The sequence below is a fragment of the Festucalex cinctus genome, chromosome 1 (genome assembly GCF_051991245.1).
Source record: "Festucalex cinctus isolate MCC-2025b chromosome 1, RoL_Fcin_1.0, whole genome shotgun sequence".
NCBI classification, from domain to species: Eukaryota; Metazoa; Chordata; class Actinopteri; order Syngnathiformes; family Syngnathidae; genus Festucalex; species Festucalex cinctus.
In genome coordinates this window covers 1,494,326-1,513,523 of record NC_135411.1, presented here as the reverse complement: position 1 = coordinate 1,513,523, position 19,198 = coordinate 1,494,326, and the positions used below count along the sequence as shown (strand labels likewise).

At 40.2% G+C, this 19,198-nt stretch overlaps 1 pseudogene across 1 annotated transcript; it reads right to left on the bottom strand.

The window, feature by feature from the left end:
* Window positions 1-348: 348 nt before the first annotated feature.
* On the bottom strand, window positions 349-18,652 carry LOC144012356 (uncharacterized; annotated as a pseudogene). Its single transcript, XR_013282126.1, has 3 exons — window positions 18,248-18,652; window positions 13,649-15,131; window positions 349-2,353 (listed from the first exon to the last, which is right to left on the bottom strand). The product of XR_013282126.1 is annotated as an uncharacterized LOC144012356 (transcript).
* Between the last annotated feature and the right edge of the window lie 546 nt (window positions 18,653-19,198).

The window sequence follows — 19,198 nt, the reverse complement described above, 5'->3', positions numbered from 1 at the left end:
GACGGGGCAAAAAAAAGTATTCTATTCTACTCTGTCATTTGGTAGATTCAGCTTATATATAATTATTGAACGTAATACCGCGTGGGTATTGATTTTTATTTTATTTTTTCGTGAAAAGAATAAGTGAAAGAGTCAAGCATATTGATTGATTGATTGATTGGGTTTTATTGAACATATAAAAATGTCAAGCATAAACAAGGTGTAGTTAACTCATTGATTGCCATTGATGGAAAAAGACGTCAAAGAATGCATTTTTGCTGGGCTGGCAGTGAATGTGTTAAACACAATGTGCCAATATATTTTGTGATTATATTGCAGCATCCTTTTTTCCTTTTTTTAATTTTTTTTTTAAGGCAAATGTTTAAAAAACCATCCATTTTGGTTACATCTCATCTTAAGTCATTGACTGCCATTGACGGAAAAAAACGTCAAATAATGCATTTTTGCTGGGCTGGCAGTGAATGTGTTAAAGAGAAAAGGAAAAGAAGTAGGAAGAAGTACAAAAACATCTAGTCCTACTCACTAACGCTTCTATGATAATGTACTAAAGTTGTTCTTACTAACATAAAAGTTAAACAATAGAAAATAAACAAAACGTGTTTATCTTACGTGCACAGAAATATTAGTATGAGTTACAAGCCCTGATCCATTACATGTAGCCACATTATTACATGAAAAATGAAAGAAGCAAAACCGGGTATGAATACAATTTTCTTCTTAAGTCATCTGAATATTGTACATTGTGCTAATAATGTAAAAACTGTTCCATAGAAAAATAAAATGTGTGAAATGCACGTCCAAAGACTAGCATATGGCACGTTAGCTAGCGCGGAGCTGTTGTTGGTTTGATCTCGGGGTGAGTTAGCCTGGCCAGCCAGTCGACACTCTTTTTAATATTGTATACAAAGAGTAGGACATTTTGCGTTAATCGTTTCAGTGTTCAACAGCAACTTTTAATCCCAGATGGCTTTGTGTGTCCCTGAAGGTATTCTCGACGCTTATTTGGGGAAAATTGCAAGGCAAAGCAAGGTGGCTTTATTTCGATTTCATACACAAGGCAACTCAATGTGCTTCACACAAGCAAAAACACATCTAACATCAACAAATTAACAATTAACAAGATTCAGAAACAGATAAGAATAGCTTCCAAAATTACATACATTGTAAACACATTAACAGTAAACGTTAAAAACATTTAATATTTACAGGTTGAGTAGTTTTGAAAGCATTACATTTACACTTTTAAGTAAGACGTTGGAGTTGGTACTTCTTAAGTCTTCCGAAATCCTAATATCTATACTTTTATTTGATTAATGAACGTAAATCATGATGACAGGCCCAGGTAGTTTTGAATATTTTATTACAAAATAACACAGCAGACTCACTTCCCTTCATTTTTTGAAGCTTCAAAGATGGCTGCTATTCTCACCAGCACACTCGTGTCTCTCAGCAAGATATTTAGAAGAGAATCTTTTAGCACAAACACCGCAACTGAATGGTTCCTTCGCACCATGTGATCTTGTGTGTTTGTTGAAACATGATTGGTCAGAGTAACGTTTTCCACAATCTGAGCAAGAAAAAGGTTTCTCGCCAGTGTGTCTTCTTGTATGTGCTTTTAAATTCGACTTGTCAAAGAAGCTTTTGCCACAATCGGAGCAAGAAAAAGGTTTTTCGCCAGTGTGTGTTCTTTGTTGTGCTTTTAAATTCGACTTGTCAAAGAAGCTTTTGCCACAATCTGAGCAAGAAAAAGGTTTTTCCCCAGTGTGTGTTCTTGTATGTCTTGTTAAATCTGACTTCAGAGAGAAGCGTTTGCCACAATCTGAGCAAGAAAAAGCTTTCTCGCGAGTGTGGCTTCTTGTATGCGTTGTTAAGTTTGACTTGTGAGAGAAGCTTTTGCCACAATCTGCGCAAGAAAAAGGTTTTTCCCCAGTGTGTGTTCTTGTATGTGCTTTTATATCTGACTTCCGAGAGAAGCTTTTGCCACAATCTGGGCAAGAAAAAGGTTTCTCGCCAGTGTGTCTTCTTGTATGTCTTGTTAAAGTTGACCTTTGAGAGAAGCTTTTGCCACAATCTGGGCAAGAAAAAGGTTTTTCCCCAGTGTGTCTTCTTATATGTTTTTTTAAATAGGACTTCGAAGAGAAGCTTTTGCCACAATCTGAGCAAGAAAAAGGTTTCTCGCCAGTGTGGCTTCTTGTATGTGTTGTTAAGGTTGACTTGTCAGAGAAGCTTTTGCCGCAATCTGAGCAAGAAAAAGGTTTCTCGCCAGTGTGTCTTCTTGTATGTATCGTTAATTCTGGCTTCCGGGAGAAGCTTTTGCCACAATCTAAACAAGAAAAAGGTTTTTCCCCAGTGTGTCTTCTCAAGTGAATTTTCAAACTTCTTTTTGAACTCAATGTTTTCCCACAGTGAGAACATTCGCAGGATTTGTCATCAGTGTGACACGACCTATCACCAGCAGCGTGTTCATCATTACCATACAGATTATCATCATTATCATCATCATCATGAGAAGAAAGGGACCTTATGTCATCACTTTTTGCTTTTGATGATCCCCAGTGGTCTGCATCACTTTCTGGAATCATGTTTTGAGGAGTTGAGATGCTGTTTGGAGGCTCCGCCCCTGTGCCCTCCTCACTCTCACCCTCGACTTCATCTTCACCCTTTAAAGGGGCGAAGGTCATTGGTGACTTGGTGACATCATCCTCAACACCAAGGGGCTTTTTTTCTTCTTTAGAATAATGATGTTCTTCCTCCTCCTTCTCCTTTTTAACATGAAGAGATTCCACCTCCTGTTCATCAGGATGAAGATATTTTTCACCAACGTCTGCAGGACACAAGAAGACAAAACACATATTTGTGTTGGTCAAGTCCAAAAAAAAAACAAAAAAAAAAGTTTGGCGACTCAACACCCCACATGGAGCACTTCGATCGATGGACAACAGGTTTTTCATCAGTTTGTGTTTCCTTTGTTTATTGCAAAAATTGACTTTTGAGCGAAATCTTTGCACCAATCTGAGTAGGAAAAAGGTTTTCCCGTGTTGTGTGTGTGCTTTCAAACTCCATTTTGAGCTCAATGTTTTCCCACACTGCGAAAATTCCAAACAGTTGTTGGCAGAGTGACGTGCATCGTCATCATCATCATCATTGTGAAGAAAGGGGGACATTATTAAAGATAGACCGATACAGGCCGATTATAGATATTGGGCATTTTGATGAATATCGGTATTGGCCTTTATCTAAATCTGACAGTCGATATAAGGTAAATCTAAACCCATTTGAAATTTTCAGTTAACTTTATAAGAGTTGCTACTACTGACCCTGGGAATCTTCTGAACCATTTTGTTATTGTGACAGAAATGTGAAGATTTCAGGTGTTTGTAAATTTTGGGGAAAAACATTTACTGTAGAAAAGTAGAGCGATATGGTATTTATTTGCTCAAGTTTCCATTTCACTTTTTTAGACGATATAACACAGTCAAGATTGGCTTTTGTATTTTACAAAAATTTTGATGCTAATATTTCCCCATGTTTTTTTTTTTTTTTTTTTACTGAAAATGAATATCGGCCTGAAATATCGGTCATTGGCCTCCTTGACTACTAATAACCGCTATTGGTATCGGTCCTGAAAAAAACATATGGGTCTATCTCAAGCCCTGATGTCATGATGACTTTGTGCTTGTGGTGGTCGCAAGGGGTCTGCATCACCTTCTGTCGTCATGTGTTGACGAGTTGACCTGCTGTTTGGAAGCTCCGCCCCTCCAACCTCCTCACTCTCACCCTTGTCTTCATCTTCACTCTTTAAAGGGGCGAACGTCGGTGGCGACTTGGTGACATCATCCTCAACCGCCTCCTCTTTGACACGAACGGGCTTTTCCTCCTCTTCGATGTCAGGATGTTCTTCCTCCTCTTTAACATTCGGAGGCTTCATGTCCTCTTGGTCAGGACGAAGATATTTCTCAGCGACGTCTGCAGGACACAAGAAGAAAAAAAACACACATTTGGTTTGGTCAAGTCAAATTTCAAGTTTGAGTTGATAGTACTGTTACTATCAAATTTAGAATTGCTTAATCTATCGATTATTCAGATTCGTGCTGGGCGATATGGGAAATAATTGTGATCACGTGACTGCCCTACCATGGACGGCGGAAGGAAATGACGTTTGAATGGAAGTGGACGGGCCGCGGAGCGATTTAGGTACTTAGAGACTTTTATTTTACAAACGAAAAGTTATTATTACCCATCGAGCCATGGAATCTGCTAGTTCAACTGACGTTCGCCTGTCAGCAGAAGTGGAACGTTTAGTAGGAGCTCATAGAGTGCGATATTTACAGAAACTGGAGATGGCTCGTTTGAAAACAGACCCTTACCTTCTGTCCCCCACCATTTTCGGAACGAATCAAATCGCCGACTTTTCCGGAATTCACGGTGCATGACATGTAGGGGTGTGAATTGCCTAGTACCTGACGATTCGATTCGTATCACGATTCACAGGTCACGATTCGATACCGATTAATCCCGATACGAATTTATAAGTCGATTGTTGTGATTTTTTTTCATTCAAATTTAGAAAATACTAATCAGTAAGCTTGTAGAGTGTAAGATTTATATGAAAATGTATTATTTATTTATCTGAAATTTCAGTCTTATAGAGGTTGTAATCTGTTTCATGTTTGAACAGCATTAAAATAAAATATTAAGGCTTAATGTTCCGTTCATATAACATTCTTCCATGCTCAAGGTGTGAATCCTAAAAAAAAAAAAAAAAAAAAGATTCTGCCGATTATTGAATCGATTCGAGAATCGCGCGATGTAGTATCGCGATATATCGCCAAATCGATTTTTTTTAACACCCCTAGTTTACTCCCTTGTCTGTTTGTACAACCGACCGCACAGCAAGATATGACCATTTTATAAATTTAATCGACGACACAAAGGACTTCACGCTCTACGCGATTCAATTGTTACAATCCAGGCAAGTGGTTCTTTTGCCGTCCAGCGTTCAGGAGGGTGCGGCCCCATGGGGGGGAAGTGACGTCACGTGCAAATGGTCCATACCACGATATAGATATATTTGTAGTTCTTCCATGAAATATTATACAATAGGGGTGTTAAAAAAAAAATCGATTCGGCAATGTATCGCGATATTACATCACGCAATTCTCGAATCGATTCAATGGGCAGCCGAATCGATTTTTAAACGTCTTTTAAACGATTTTTATATGAATGAATGGAATATTAAGCCTTAATATTTTATTTCAAAGCCATTCAAACATGAAACCGATTACAACCTGTTTGTTAAATACAGTGGCTCACAGTAATGACTGAAGTTTCAGATAAATAAATAATACATTTTCATACAAATCTTAACAGTGTACATGTACAAGTTTACTGAATAGTATTTTCTAAATTTGAGTAAAAAAAATAAAATGAAAAATCGCAACATTCGACTTATAAATTCGGATGGGGATTAATCGGCATCGAATCGAATCGTGACCTATGAATCGTGATACGAATCGAATCGTCAGGTACTAGGCAATTCACACCCCAATGATACAACGTACTTTGCTTACAATTTCACATTTTATTTGTGTGTAACATTTAATGAATGTCACAAATGAATCTAGTAGGGCTGCAATATAAAATAAAAAATGTAAACAAAGTAGGCACAGCGGCCTAGACATTTTTATAAGGCATAAAAAAATAAAGTTCAGACATTTTCTGTCATAAATTAAATGCAAAAAAAAAAAAAAAAAAATTCCAAATTGCAAAGTTTCAACTTTGTAGTGCAGCTAGAGTAGTAGATCAAATAAATAAATATGTATATGCTCAGCTTCAAACTGAGCAAATTGATTCATATTAAATGTAGCTTCTCGATTAAGCTGCTTGATGGAGGAAAAGATCATAAACAAACAGTTAATAGACTTTTTTCCCCCCAATATTTATTGAAACTCAACTCTCATAAAACGGCAAACATTAGATCGATTTTGGTTTGGAAAAGCAGGATAATATAAATAAATAAAACGTATAATAAATAAATAAGTTAAAATAAATGGACATTAAGTTTATACCTTTATCAAATTAAATGAATACTCAGTCATTGGTAATTCCAAATACTCAATGAAGAAACAGGTAATCCATCAAAAGATAAAAAAAGAATAAACGCAAAAATTAAAAGTAAAAAAAATCTCAAAAGTAATCCAAAAATGGGCATTAACTTTGAAGAAATAATAATCCTTTTGAAAAGTGGTAAAAATTGTTAACTACTCCTTTCTTAATCCACAAGTGTCGAGTACCCTCAAACAGTAAAAGGCAAAAATAAGAAGATGAGATTTTTACTGATCTTCCGTTTCTTTTGTGACGACTCTTCTTTAGACTGCTTAAGTTTTATTTATTTAGAATTATTCAACAGTCAGCTAGAAGTATTTGGCTATTTGTCTCATGCTGTTAGGTAAGAAAAGGGCACAATAAACATTTTTCTATCGCCATGCCGATATATATCGCCCAGCACTATTTCAGATTCATCGGATTCATTTTAATGTTCCTGCAAATGAGGGTTGCCACGACGACAGGCCGCGAGTTGGCTACATTGCATCTCCAAACGGCCCACAATCCCGCTCACACTTCTTCTGTATGGAGGACAGAAACTGTTAAAATAAAAATAAAAAAAATAAAAAAGTAAATGAAGACATGAACAAATAAATGCATAAAGTGAAAATAAAAAATTCTATAAAAACTTTTTTTTTTAAAAAGTACAATATAAATTGAAATAAAAACAACAGAATAATAAATAAATTTAAATAAATAAGGTGAATGAAGACATGAACAAATAAATGCATAAAATGAAAATAAAAATGGATATTAAAAAACATTGTAAAAAATTATTGCAAAAAATAAATATAAATAGAAATAAAAACAACAGAATAATTATATAATAATAATAATAATACATTTAAATAAAAAAAAAAAAAAAAAAAAAAAAGTATTTATATAAATAAATACTGTCCCACTTTAACCAATGCATTGCTTTCCCATTTTCTTTGGGCGGTTGAAATAAAATAACAAATACTGTGTTTTGGTGATTAACTCTGTATAAATGAAGGTGCTTAGCATTACTTAACATTTTTGGAAGAATATATTCCATTCATCTTAGAAAAGAAATGCAGATGTGGACATCGCGACACTAAGTTGCAGGGGGAAGCAGCACATGTGGTGCAGATGACGAATACGAAAAACTGTGTCCCATTTTGTCTTTTACAGAGCAAATAAATCACTCGAGCATCTTTATTAAAACCTTACGCACACGACTGTTACATTGGTATGACTGTCCGATGACTGTTTAACCGTCCTGACTGCATGTTTTGTTTTGTTTTTTAACGCTATATAGTAGTGCTAAGCAATGGAGAGTAATAACAAGTGTACAAACCTGCGGTGTGTAGCACAATTCGAGGCTGCTCGCAAACATCGTCCAGCAGTTGAAGATGTTGCTCGTTCTCTTCTTTGACTCCAAAGAGTTCCTCCTCGTACTTTGGTGTCGTTCTCGCAGACATTTCTGGCCCAATAATGCCAACAAAGTCGCACTTGATCTCTTCCTGACCACGTGTTATGCGCTTCTCTTTGTTAGCGGCTAGCGAGCTAAGCTAAGCTAAGCTAACTAGGCCGAGAACACTGACCTGAATATATGAACGACTGGATAGCCGAGAGCCCCATACACGTGAGTGGAGCTCTACCGGAAACACGTGGTCTCCAATTCCGTCTTACTTTTTTTTTTTTAACTCAGCCGAAACGTAAACTATCTTAACTCAAAGTAATGTTGACTTATACTGAAAATCTTTGATTGTTACCATGTTTGTATGTCTTACAGCAAATAAAAAAAAAAAAAAAACTCAAAGTAATGTTAAGTAGTAGTGTAGCGCAGCGCCACCGAATGGCCAATGTAGCGTAATTGCAGTAAATCGTGTCTTTGACGGTGGTTTTGTCAAAACAACAAGGTGGACGCAAACTGATTTCTGTCGTGATGGAATATATTCATTCACAAAAGCGTAATAATAAAATAAATAATTCAATCAATCAATAATAAATAAGGCTATTGCACCAGAGATTGAATAAATAATAATCATAATAAAATACAAATTCAATCAATAAATAAATAAGGTTATTACACCTGAGAGTAAATTAATAATAATAATAATAATAATAATAATAATAATAATAATGAAAATAAAATTAAAAAATAAAAATTCAATCAATCAATAAATAAGGTTATTACACCGGGTGGTTTCCACGTTTACATTACACATTTATGCTTCCTGTTCCTTCTCGAAAGCAGACTCCTCAATTGTGCAGGATTCTTGGATTAAGCATGCGGCAGAACGCTCAGTCTTCAGTGGCGTGGCATAAAACGCCCATAATTATATATCTTTTTAAAAAAATAATAAAAAATGTCCATTTCCCTTCCTTTACATTCAGCTCGAGTGTCAATAAATTTTGCAGCAGTTGATGTGGGTGCTGAAGAAGTACTGTACATTATTTTGTACTCTGCAGGCAGCTCCTTCCAGTTCACAACACCTGTTATGTGTTATTGAGCATCTTTGTAGATCGGCATTAACAGGCAGAACACCTTTCCGCTTGAAATCCAGCTCCCGCAAATTCAAGCATTTTAAAACGTATGGCTTGAATGCAAGAACTTGAACATTTCGGAATAACTCACAATTAAGTACTCGTAACTTTTTATTTTCGTGTAAACATATAACGCATCACATGTGACACGAAGCGAGGAGGTAGGACTCAGACGCAGAGTGTAAGTTGGCCAACAAGGCTGCAGCTTTAATCCAATGAAACTCAAATCGCCTCGCAAGGAGGGAAAAAAGGCTGAACAAAAAGAGCTCCAAACGGGAGATACAAAAAAGGGCACTCAAAAACAGGGACAACAAAAGGCGCTCCACAAGGGAGGAAAAACAGGGCAAACTAAAGGCGCAAGACAAGGCAAGGCTAGACATCAAACAAGGACGGTGGTACGAGGACTGAGAGGACGCTTCCATGCACTGAGATATGTGACACTTCGGCAACGAGGAGAGAATCCAGGTGGCTTTTATGTCCGGGTTGATTAGGAACAGGTGGTAGTGATCATGGGCGTGGACCTGTAATCAGTGAGGCTGCAGGAAGGGTAAGTGACCTGGGGTGAGAGTGGAGTCAGGACTATCAAAATAAAACAGGAACATGACTGTAAAAACAAAAGCATGAACCGCCACTCTGGTGGCGGCGTGACAACATGCAATTGAAAACAAGTTTGAAGATACCCAGTGGCGATATAGTGCAATAATACACAAACAATTAGACATTTTTAAGGAAAATCAACAGACCCCCCAAATAATCCAAAGAACACGAGAATTGCAAATTTAGCAGTGAGCACACAACATAGAACCATGCACTCGAACAAAAGGAAAAGAAAACAGGACAAAAAAAAAAAAAGACTACAACAGACGATATATTCTTAAAATTATCAAATACCGACGAGGCTTGCTTAGTTTTACCCGTCCTCAATTATTTCAAAACTTTCCATTTTCTCAAAAACAACAACACAGTTCGACATTTAAATCACGGTTGATTTGAGCATGTTGTACGCACGGACTAGTCCGTCTGTACGTCAGCTTCGTTCAGAAGCAAAGCGTTTCCGATGAAGTTTGTTGTTGATATTGTATACGTTGTTTAAATTCAAATTGTCTACACGTTTTAGAGACTGTTTTGTTCAAATTAACTAAATAGTTAGTTTATAAAGTTATTTGTTTTAAAAAATTATTTGCTCGAAGACACGTGTTTCCATCCATCTTCTTCCGTTTATCCGAGGTCGGGTCGCGGGGGCAGCAGATTTAGGAGGGAAACCCAGACTTCCCTCTCCCCGGCAACTTCAACCAGCTCCTCCGGTGGGATCCCAAGGCGTTCCCAGGCCAGCCGAGAGGCATAGTCTCTCCAGCGTGTCCTGGGTCGTCCCCGGGGCCTCCCGCCGGTGGGACACGCCCGGAACGCCTCCCCAGGGAGGCGTCCAGGAGGCATCCGAACCAGAAGCCACCTCAGCTGGCTCCTCTCAATGCGGAGGAGCAGCGGCTCGAATCTGAGTCCCTCCCGGATGACCGAGCTTCTCACCCTATCTCTAAGGGAGAGCCCGGACACCCTGCAGAGGAAACTCATTTCGGCCGCTTGTATCCGGGATCTCGTTCTTTCGGTCACGACCCACAGCTCGTGACTATAGGTGAGCGTTGGAACGTAGATCGACTGGTAAATTGAGAGCTTCGCCTTTTGGCCCAGCTCTTTCTTCACCACAATGGACCGATACAGAGTCCACATCACTCGGGACACTGCACCGCTCCACCTGTTGATCTCCCGCTCCATCCTGCCTTCACTCGTGAGCAAGACCCCAAGATACTTGAACTCCTCCACTTGGGAAAGTATCTCATTCCCGACCCAGAGAGGGCACACCACCCTTTTCCGACTGTGGACCATGATCTCAGATTTGGAGATGCTGATCTTCATCCCAACTGCTTCACACTCGGCTGCGAACCGCTCCAGTGAGAGTTGGAGATCCAACAGCACCACATCATCTGTAAAGGGCAGCGATGCAGTGCAGAGGCAGCCAAACCGGACCCCCTCGACGCCTCAGCTACGCATAGAAATTCTTAGAAAGTTATGAACTGAATCGGTGACAGGGGGCAGCCTTGGCGTAGTCCAACTCTCACTGGAAACGAATCCAACTTACTGCCAGCGATGCGAACCAAACTCTAACATCGGCCGGACAGGGACTAAACAGCCCGTATCAGGGGGCTCGGTACCCCATACTGCCGAAGCACCCACGGTCGAACGCCTTCACCAAATCCACAAAACACATGTGGACTGGATGAGTGAACTCCCACGCACCCTCGATGATCCTGCTGAGGGTGTACAGCTGGTCCACGGTTCCACGGCCAGGACGAAAACCACTGCTCCTCCTGAATCCGGGACTCAACTTAGACCTTACAAGGGAGGCTGAGCAGTGTGATCCCTCTGAAGTTGGAAAAACCCTCCGGTCCCCCTTCTTAAAAAGGGGGACCACCACCCCGGTCTGCCAATCCAGAGGCACTGTCCCCGATGTCCACGCAATGTTGTAGAGGCGGGTCAATCACCACAGCCCCACAAGATCCAAAGCCTTTAGGAATTCCGGGCGGATCGCATCGACACTGCCACCGAGGAGCTTTCCAACCACCTCAGTCACTTTGACCCCAGAGATAGGAGAGCCCACTTCAGAGTCGCCAGACTGCTTCCTCAAAGGAAGACGTCTTGGTGCAATTGAGATCTTCGAAGTATTCCCCCCACCGATTCACGACATCCCGAGTCGAAGTCAGCAGCACACCATCTCCATTATACAGTGTTAATGGTGAACTGCTTTCCTCTCATGAGACGCCAGATGGTGGACCAGAATTTCCTCGAAGCCATCCAGAAGTAATTTTCAACGGCCTCACCGAACTCCTCCCATGTCCGAGTTTTTGCCTCAGCAACCGCCGAAGCCGCGTTCCGCTTGGCCAGCCGGTACCTCCACAGTAACACAGGCCAAAAAGGCCCGATAGGACTCCTTCAGCTTGACGGCATCCCTTACCGCTGGTGTCCACCTGCCGGTTTGAGAATTTTCGCCGTGACAGGCACCGACCACCTTATGGCCGCAGCTCCGATCGGCTGCCTCAACAATGGAGGCGCGGAACATAGCCCACTCGGAACCTTCTCCTCCCCCGGGACAAGGGAGAAGTTCTGCCAGAGGGAGGCGTTTAAACTCTTTCTGACTGCCCACACCTGCTCTGCGCCTCTCACCATGGGCAACTCCAGAGTGGAAGAGAGTCCAACCCCTCTCGAGAGGACTGGTACCAGAGCCCAAGCCGTGTGTGGAGGACAGTCCGACTATGTCTCGTCGGAACTTCTCTGCCTCACACACCAGCTCAGGCTCCTTCCCTGCCAGAGAGGTGACATTCCATGTCCCAAGAGCCAGCTTCTGCAGCTGGGGGGGTCGGTCCGCCAAGGTCTACTCCCTTGGCTGCCACCCAGCCTCCACTGCAGCCGACCCCTGTGGCCCCTCCCACCGGTGGTGAGCCCATGGGAAGGTGATACAGTATCTGATATGTTATTGATATATATATGTAACATTTATTTGTACTGCAAGTAATACAAATGACTTTTGGCCAGTTTTTCTCATCTGTGGCTCTCACACTTTCCTTCAGCAAAGTTTTGACGCAACACTTACCTTCCAATGAAGGTAAAATGTTGTTGATGACTGATGATGACAAGCCATTGAAGTCAAGGAGGCGGACCTCAGAGCCAAGGAGTAAGTTGAGGGCAGATACCAACTGACTCCTTATGTAGGGGGGGCACTAATGCTGATTGGCAAGGGATGTAAGGTATTGCCACACACTTCCCACCAGGGGGAGCATCATCTCATCAGCGCCACACTCAGAAGTACAAATGCAATTGCATTGTACTGTCGGTTCTGTTAATGTGATCATTTTTGTCGGAACGCCGCCTGTGAGTCGCAGCAGTGGCCGGAAACGGAGCTGGTGTGTGAAGCCCGGAAGTCCAGGTGGCATCTACTCCATTTGATTTGTATTTTGATTTTAAAATGTGATGAAAGGTTGTTTGGCGACAAGAACAATCTGCCTGCAGAGGCAAAAGTGCCACATGAACAGAAATTATATTACCACATGCAAAATGAAAGAATCAAAACCAGGTATGGACACAATTTTGTTCTCATGTCATCTGAATATTGTATGCTAATAATGTCAAAATTGTTACATAGAAAGATAAAATGTGCAAAATGCACTACCATATGGCGTGTTAGCTAGCACGGAGCTGTGGTGGTTGAGTTAGCAACAAAGAGTAGGACATTTGCGTCAATCATTTCAGTGATAACACTGTTCAACAAAAATTTTTAATCGCAGATGGCTTTGTGTGTCTGAACGTATTCTCGACGCTTATTTGGGGAAAATTGCAAGGTGGCTTTATTTCTATTTCATACACAAGGCAACTCAATGTGCTTTACACAAGCAAATACACAACACCTACAAACATCAACAAACAACCATTAACAACATTCAGAAGCAAACAAAAATAACTTCCTAAATTACGTACAAAAAAAACATACATTGACATTTAAACACATTAACAGCAAACATTTAATATTTACAGGTTGAGTAGTTTTGAAAGCATTACATTTACACTTAAGATGCATTGACACTTTTACAGCACACCAAACTCACTTCCCTTCCTTTTTTGAAGCTTCAAAGATGGCTGCCATTCTCACCAGCACACTCGTGTCTCTCAGCAAGTTTTTTACAAGAGAATCTTTTAGGACAAACACTGCAACTGAATGGTTCCTTCCCACCATGTGTTCTTGTGTGCTTTCTTAAATTTGTCATGGAAGAGAAGCTTTTTCCACAATCTGAGCAGGAATACGGTTTCTCTCCAGTGTGTGTTTTTGCATGCGCTGTTAAAGAATGGGTGTAAGCAAAGCTTTTCGCACATTTTGTGCATGAATATGGTTTCTGTCCGGTGTGTGTTCTTATGTGGCTTCTTAATTTAGGTTTGGCAGGGAAGCTTTTGCCAGAGGCTGAGCAAGAAAAAGGTTTCTCGCCACTATGGATTCTTGTATGTATTTTTAAAGCTGACTTGTCAGAGAAGCTTTTGCCACAATCTGTGCAAGAAAAAGGTTTTTCCCCAGTGAGTGTTCTTGTATGTGTTGTTAAATTTGACTTCTGAGAGAAGCTTTTGCCACAGTGGGTACAAGCAAAAAGTTTTTCCCCAGTGTGTCTTCTTGTATGTGTTGTTAAAGCTGACTTCGAAGAGAAGCTTTTGCCACAATCTGAGCAAGAAAAAGGTTTTTCCCCAGTGTGTGTTCTTGAATGTTTTGTTAAATTTGACTTCTGAGAGAAGCTTTTGCCACAGTGGGTACAAGCAAAAAGTTTTTCCCCAGTGTGTCTTCTTGTATGTGTTGTTAAAGCTGACTTCGAAGAGAAGCTTTTGCCACAATCTGAGCAAGAAAAAGGTTTTTCCCCAGTGTGTGTTCTTGTATGTGTTGTTAAATTTGACTTCTGAGAGAAGCTTTTGCCACAGTGGGTACAAGCAAAAAGTTTTTCCCCAGTGTGTCTTCTTGTATGTGTTGTTAAAGCTGACTTCGAAGAGAAGCTTTTGCCACAATCTGAGCAAGAAAAAGGTTTTTCCCCAGTGTGTGTTCTTGAATGTTTTGTTAAATTTGACTTCAAAGAGAAGCTTCTGCCACAATCTAAACAAGAAAAAGGTTTTTCCCCAGTGTGTCTTCTTGTATGTGTTGTTAAATCTGACTTCCGAGAGAAGCTTTTGCCACAGTCTGAGCAAGAAAAAGGTTTTTCCCCAGTGTGTCTTCTTGTATGTGTTGTTAAAGCTGACTTGAGAGAAGCTTTTGCCACAATCTAAACAAGAAAAAGGTTTTTCCCCAGTGTGTCTTCTTGTATGTGTTGTTAAAGCTGACTTCTGAGAGAAGCTTTTGCCACAATCTAAACAAGAAAAAGGTTTTTCCCCAGTGTGTCTTCTTGTATGTATTGTGAAATCTGATTTCCAAGAGAAGCTTTTGCCACAATCTAAACAAGAAAAAGGTTTTTCCCCAGTGTGTCTTCTCAAGTGAATTTTCAAACTTCTTTTTGAACTCAATGTTTTCCCACAGTGAGAACACTCCCAAGATTTGTCGTCAGTGTGACACGACCTATCATCAGCAGCATGTTCATCATTACCATGCAGATTATCATCATTATCATCATCATCATGAGAAGAAAGGGACCTTATGTCATCACTTTTTGCTTTTGATGATCCCCAGTGGTCTGCATCACTTTCTGGAATCATGTTTTGAGGAGTTGAGATGCTGTTTGGAGGCTCCGCCCCTGTGCCCTCCTCACTCTCACCCTTGACTTCATCTTCACTCTTTAAAGGGGCGAAGGTCATTGGTGACTTGGTGACGTCATCCTCAACCTCCTCCTCTTTGACACGAACGGGCTTTTCTTCCTCTTCGATGTAAGGATGTTCTTCCTCCTCTTTAACATTCGGAGGCTTCATGTCCTCTTGGTCAGGACGAAGATATTTCTCAGCGACGTCTGCAGGACACAAGAAGACAAACACACATTTGGGTTGGTCAAGTCAAATTTCAAGCGTGACATGATGTGCATTATTGTTTCTACAGTGCACCTCGACTTGGGGCCACCGCATACTCGGATTAGCCCATCCAAAAAAACAAAAAGAAAAAGGAAAAAAAGTATTGGCCTTGTTAAAAATCTGACAGCCGATATAAGGTCACCATTTTAATCTCTATTGATTGAAGTCGACTAAATTGAGTTGAGTTGATATTGTCCATCCGCATACATTTCAACTTTTACATAGAAAATTAAAACACCTATTTGTAACCATAGTTAGGCTGGAAGACCCCTACTTCCACATGATTCATCCCATTCTCATCTTTCAATTTAAACATATTCCAAATATTAACGCCTTACCCACAATTCCCCATTTTGTACCCAATTTTTCCTCATGCATTCTTCATGGAAGATTCAAAATTTCCTTCCACATTTTTCATCCAATTTACTTCATTCCAACGTCAATATATTCCTAAAATTCATACCACGAGCTCTTTTCCTGTTCCAAAATTCACGCCTTACTCGCAATTCCCGATTTCGTACACGTTTTTTCCAATGTATTCATAATGGGAGATTCTACATTTCACATTTACTTCCACAATTTTCATCCGATTCACTTTGTTCCAACTTCAATATATTCCACCAATTCACGCCATGAGCTCTTCTTTTTCACTTCCAAAATTAACGCCTTAAGACAATTCCCCATTTTGTACCCTACCTCTCCCTACATTCTACATTTCACATTTACTTCCACATTCTTCATCCAATTCACTACATTCCAACTTCAATGTAGTCCACCAATTCTCCTTTTTTAGTTCCAAAATTCACGCCTTAATCACAATTTCCTATTTTGTACCCTACGCCTGCCCTCAGCGGCAGCCATCTTGGCCAAATGATTAAGTTACGTCCAAGAGTCTCACTAGGGGTGGCGGCCATCTTGGCCAATTGATTTGGTACACCAGGGATTCTCGCCGGGAAATGCCCCGGCTTGAATAGGAAGTGACCTGATTTCAACAGGAAATAACCCGATTTCAACAGGAAGTGGCTTGTTTTCAACAGGAATGACCCGGAAGTGACCTGAAATCAACAGGAACTGACTTGTTTTCAACAGGAAGTGACCCAGAAGTGACCTGATTTCAATAGGAAGTGACCTGTTGATTTGAACAGGAAGTGACCCAGAAGTGGCATCAAATCAACAGGAAGCAACACGATTTCAACAGGAAGTGACCTGATTTCAAAAGGAAGTGACCTGAAATCAACAGGAACTGACTTGTTTTCAACAGGAAGTGACCCGGAAGTGACCTGATTTCAATAGGAAGTGACCTGTTCATTTGAACAGGAAGTGACCCAGAAATGGCTAAAAATCAACAGGAGGTGACCTGATTTCAACAGGAAGTGACCTGGAAATGGCCTAAAATCAACAGAAAGTAACCCAGAAGTGGCATCAAATCAACAGGAAGCAACACGATTTCAACAGGAAGTGACCTGATTTCAATAGGAAGTGACCTGGAAATGGCATAAAATGAACAGGAAGTGACTCAGAAGTGGCTTTAAATCAACAGGAAGTGACACAATTTCAACAGAAAGTGACCTGCTTTCAATAGGAAGTGACCTGAAATCAACAGGAACTGACTTGTTTTCAACAGGAAGTGACCCGGAAGTGACCTGATTTCAATAGGAAGTGACCTGGAAGTGACTTAGAAACAACAGGAAGTGGCCCGATTTCAACAGGAAGTGACCTACCAATAGGAAGTGGCCCGATTTCAACAGGAAGTGGCCCGATTTCAACAAGAGGTGACCTATCAATAGGAAGTAGTCCAATTTCAACAGGAAGTGAGCCTTACTCCAGTCCTCAATCTTTCCTCCATTAATTAATTCACTCATTAATTGACCTTAATTAAGCGCAACCGCTTCATTCCATTTTCACGTGTCGTCTTGTGCGCAGTTCGCATATATGCCCATATGAACTCGGCACTGATTTGCAAAACGGAATCGATTGTCATTGACTCCCGTCTTCGTGAATGCTGCAGTTGCAACCAGTGATATTTTTGTCGCCGAAAAATTGACATCATCATTTTCGTGACTAATTGTTTTTCCTGACGAAAATTAAATGAAAACTAAAATAGAAGCCATTCATTCAGACAATAACTATGATTAAAATTGACTGACAATTCCGTCAATGACTAAAATGAAAATGAAAACAACACAGTCGTGAAAATTCACACAATCCAATCGGAATGAATGAGAAAAGAACCACTCAAAAATGTTGTGTTCACTGCACTTTAACTCAACTCAACTTTATTTATAAAGCGCTCTGAGAACAGGCATTGCTGTATACAAAGTGTTGTACATAAACATAAATTGTGCAGCTGTAAGATTAATCTCAAGCAATTTAATTATGCACTTTTTCTTATTCAGGTGAAAAGTTACAATATTGTCAGTTGAACATGATTCATTGAAACAATAAAGACACCATTGTATGAAATGTGTCTTGCGTGTTAAACTAAAGTCACAAATAGGTGTGCTATAATTTTCTGTATAAAAGTTTAAACGTATGCTGAAGGAAAATAGACTAAACTGTGAATTTAGTTGACTAAAATTGGATCAAAACTAAAATACAATCAGAAGACTAAATTATGACTGAAACTTGTTAATTTTAGTCAAAAGACTAACTAAATTAAAATTTCTTGTCAAAATTAACACTGGTTGCAACAGCAGTTGAATATAATACTGCAGTAATCATGACAAAACTGTGACTGTTTTGTAAAAAAAAATAAAAATAAAAATGTATACCGACAAAAAAAAAGAATTTGCAGTATTGTACCACCGTTTTAATACAGTCTTATTGTGCACCTAAGTGTTCTTAAAATCGCACACGTCTTGTCAGATACATTGGTATGACTGTCTCATGACTGTATAATCGGCCCCTGTCCGGAATCAACCAATCAAATCAATTTATTTCACTATTTAAAATAACAGTTGAATTGAATTACTGTGTACAGTAATGCGGACTGCAGTGAATTTTTTTTAACGCTATATAGTAGTGCTAAGCAAGGGAGAGTAATAAGAAGTGTACAAACCTGTTGTGTGTAGCACAATTCGAGGCTGCTCGCAAACATCGTCCAGCGGTTGAAAATGTTGCTCGTTCTCTTCTTTGACTCCAAAGAGTTCCTCCTCGTACTTTGGTGTCGTTCTCGCCGACATTTTGGCACAATAATGCCAACAAAGTCACACTTGGTCTCTTCCTGACAAACGTGTTATGTGCTTCTCTTTGTTAGCGACTGGCGAGCTAAGCTAAGCTAAGCTAAACTAAGCTAACTAAGGCCAAGAAGCATCAACGCGCACCGAGACGAGTTTAAAAACACGCCGACATTTAATAAACGGTGTCGCAGACCTTCCAAATGGTGAAGGGAGTCCTGTGTGTTCAGTCCAACACCAAATCAAAAAGAATGAATTAGCAGAGGACGTCTGATGAAACGCGATGTGGCCGCCGGCCACGGCAGTGAGCACGTGAAGAAACGAATGGAGACGTGCGGCGGAAGTCAGGCAGGACACGCCCCCGCTGCGTTACGATTGGCTGTTGGAAATTGTCCGGGGGCTTCAGAGCAAGCATTGTCATCAAGTCATCGGCAGATGTCGCCATTTTTGCTGCAGTTGGAATCGAAAGCCTCATTCCCTTTTTCAGTGTTTTGATCGCGATATAATTGTAAAGTTTAAATGCCCGTTTAAATTTGACTTAGTGAAAAGAGTTCAATTTTTTTGTGGTGAATGTGCAGTTTAAAAATTCGCCATCAAAGTTGAACAAGCATTTTGAGGTAAACTGAATGTTTATTATCAGGGATGAGATTTAACCACCAAATGTTATGAGTTTAAAGGCCCAGTCTGCCGGTTTCACGCAGGAAAATGCACTTTTTAAATGCAGGATTTCAACAAACAAACTACTTGTCAATTTACAGATCTGGCTTCTCTTAATTTCTGGGGGGATTTTGTCCTATAAACCCCCACCGCCCCATCCTGTATTTTGTAATTTT